Source organism: Corapipo altera, unplaced genomic scaffold (assembly GCF_003945725.1).
Source record: "Corapipo altera isolate COAL_440 unplaced genomic scaffold, ASM394572v1 60330, whole genome shotgun sequence".
NCBI lineage: Eukaryota > Metazoa > Chordata > Aves > Passeriformes > Pipridae > Corapipo > Corapipo altera.
Window position 1 is genome coordinate 560 of NW_020887748.1, and position 3,104 is coordinate 3,663.

The 3,104-nt window shown below is 56.5% G+C and overlaps 2 long non-coding RNA genes across 2 annotated transcripts in view; one reads left to right on the forward strand and one right to left on the reverse strand.

Moving 5' to 3' along the window:
• The window catches only part of LOC113941739, a 3,294-nt gene extending 198 nt beyond the window's left edge, over window positions 1-3,096 (forward strand). The window contains exons 2-3 of the long non-coding RNA XR_003525748.1: window positions 571-647; window positions 2,983-3,096. This is a non-coding gene — a long non-coding RNA (uncharacterized LOC113941739). The remainder of the gene's footprint in view (window positions 1-570; window positions 648-2,982) is intronic.
• LOC113941738 lies at window positions 1,648-2,436 on the reverse strand. The gene is made up of 2 exons (XR_003525747.1): window positions 1,876-2,436; window positions 1,648-1,804 (listed from the first exon to the last, which is right to left on the reverse strand). It is a non-coding gene; the product is annotated as an uncharacterized LOC113941738 (long non-coding RNA).
• Window positions 3,097-3,104: the final 8 nt, after the last annotated feature.

Consider the following 3,104-nt stretch of genomic DNA (forward strand, 5'->3'; position numbering starts at 1 on the left):
CCCCCCGCGCTGCGCCGCGGCCCGTGCGCGCCGCTCGGCGGCGGCGGCGGCAGCGGGTGTCCGCATCCCTGCGTCCTCCCGCCGCGCTCCCTCACCTCGGCGGCGATCGCCTCCCGCCCCCGCCCTCCCCTCCCCTCCCCCGCACCGCCACACGCACACGCACTCCCGGCGCTGTGTGCGAGGGCGGGCGCCGGGAGACGGGCGGCGAGCAGCGCGCCGGCAGAGGAGACCACCGCGCACACGCACACACACACATAGACACACACACGCACACTCCCCCCCCCCCCCCCCCTGTGCCTGCTCCTTCCTCGCCCCCCCCCCCCCCCCCTGCCCCCCCCCCCCCTCCTCCTTTCTCTGCAACGGGCGAGAGAGGGAGGGGGGGGAAAAAAAGCCACTTACAGGTATTTGTTTAGTGGATCGGCGGCTTAATTTATCCCCCCTTTCCCCCCCCCCCCACCTTCCCCACCGCCCCTCGCAGTTTGTTTACAAGTATCAAAGTTGTAATTGAGGAGCTGCCAAGGCACATCTGGATATTTTTCTTCTTCTTCTTCTTCTTCTTCTTTGTGTTAGGGACTGATGTGCAACTAATTAAAGGCAGACAGGCTGGTAGCGTCTGCACGCTCAAGCCCCCCCAAATAAAGAGCCTGGTAAGTGACTGGTTTGCTTCCCCCCCCCCCTTTTCCCCCCTTATTCTTCGTGGGTTGTTATTTTTGTTTTGGTTTTTTGTGGTCTTGGTTTTTAGGTTTGTTTGTTTCTTTTTAGAGGGGTCGTTTTTTGTGTTTTTCAAATTTTGTGGGTTTGTCGGGGGCTCTTTTTTTTCCTGTTGTTCTTGTCCTCTGGGATCGTAAAAGTAGATTAATGCTAGACTTGGGCAATAAAAGGCATCGCTATATTAATTTATTAATTAATCTGCACCCGCCCCTCCTCCTGAATGTTAAATATGACCTTTGATCTCTCTGTCTTTGGCAGAGCAGATATGCAACATTGAACATGTACGGTCACATTTAGCTTAAGCAGGGACAGAATCGCAAAGCCCGGCTAGCAATTTCTATTTATTTATTTCATTCGCAGAAAAGAGAGCGATAGTTAGTGGGGGAGGGAAATCAATAACTGCGTCTCGGGTACCCTTTTCATGCTCCGGAGATGCATCGATTAAACAATAATGACCCGGTTGGTGGGCACCATCATTTTCTCGCTGCTGGTGGCAATAAACCCTGAGAGGGGATCGCAGGGAGAGAAAAGGTAGCTAGCGAGGGAAGCTCTTGTGGAGAGAAACCACTTTAATGCTGGGGGGAATAGGGCAAGAAAATGCGTCTGACTTCTGGCATAAAAGGCTGAACGCTAACGTTTTATTCCTTACCAGATGCGGGGCTTTCATACACATGGTTGGCAAAACTAGTTTTATTGAGTAGTTGTTATCGAGGATATGCAGCTACGTTTTCCTTTCTGGAAACGGGAGAGGGTTTTTTTTTTTTCTTTTGCTGTATGCAAATCCTTCGCATCCCTCCACGAGACGATGCTTAGCCTAGAGCTTTCCGGGGCAGCCTTTGTATTGCCACTAGACCTCTGAAGGCAGCGAGAGTCTGGGTTTTTCCCTGACGTGGAAACACAGAGGTGGCTCCTGCGGGCTCAGGGTCTTTTTTTCCCCCCCCGACGGAAAGACACCCGTCGGTCCCCAGTGCAGCCGAGGGTGAGGTTCCTTCTGTAGATTTACGCTCCCTTCATATGGATTTGTTTACATAAAGCCCGCTTTTTAGTGCACGACGTTGGGAGAAGACGAAGTTTTTGCACTCGGTAGGTTGGGCTGCAAACGGTTCATTAATCTAATTATGATCGTAATTACCGTAATTGATAACCATTTTGAACTAAACATACCGGAGTCTGGAAACTAGACGTAGCCCCACGACTGCCTCCCGAGTGAGCGTTTCTGATCGATAGCACTACATCAGAAAAGATGCTGGAAATATCTGAACTATTCAGGTAGAGCATCTGGAAAACAAAGAGGCAGTGTTCATAAACTGAGGGCTTTTTAAGTTATGCTTATGTTTTGCTTTAGTTCGCGCAGGCTGCCATAATATACCTTCCTCATTGCCATAAACTAAAATACCCCCCTTCACCTCCCGGGGGAAGAAGGGGGCGGTGGGAAATAAAACGGACGCTGTGTCCTTAGCCCCCTCCTAAACTTTCCTAGCCCTGAAGCAGAGAGCCATCTTTCCCCGCCGAGGGCTAGTTCAAGCAGGTACAGCGACGTGCCCTCCCGAGCGTTCCCGGGCTGTCTCTCCATGAAGCCCCCTGCCCCGCAGAGGGGCTATCCCCGTCTCGGTGTGTGTGTGTGTGTCCCCAGTCCTCCCTGTGCAGTCCCCGGCGGCGGTGGCGGGGAATCCTCCCCGAGAGGCTGGGATAAATACTCTGTCGTTAGTACAGCTGCAGGCGCCGGGATCACAGGCTGTGAAATTGCTTAAGTATTTTTTTTTTTTTTTAACCTAGTCCCGTCCCCCCCGCGGCCCGCAGGCAGCCCCCCCGTGCCCGGAGGCGGCGGGGAGCGCCGGGGGGGCCGGTGCCGCCGCAACCAGCGCCCGGCGGAGCCAGCTGTGCCGGCAGGCAGCTAATGACCGCCGGGCGCAGAAGGACACCGTGGCAGCTGGCGGCTCCCTCCCCCACCTCCCTCTTTTTTCATTTTTTTTTTTTCCATAATTCCTTTTATTTATTTCCCCCCAGCCCTTTTTCCCTGCCTTTTCATTTTGCCCGGTGCTGGTAGGTGGGCAGCACGCGGTCCCCGTGTCGTGTCCCCCCGCCCCCACCTTGTCCCGGGACCGGGCTTACTCTGCCCGGTCCGCCCCTTCAAGCCCTCTGCCCGCGGAACCGGGGGGGGGAGCCCCCCCCCCCGCCCGGGCCCCCCCCCCCCCCCCGGGGTGGCCGTGGGCGGCCGTGAGCGCCCCCCGCGCGCGCGCACCCCCTCGGAAATGACTTTTTGTATTTCAGCTGCGGCAGCTCCCGTGAGGATGCCGGAGGAACGGCTGCCCGGCCAGGCACCGACCGCGGGGATGCGCCCAGAGGAGGAGGAGGAGGAGGATTAAGCGACCCCCCCCCCCCCCCCCCCCCCC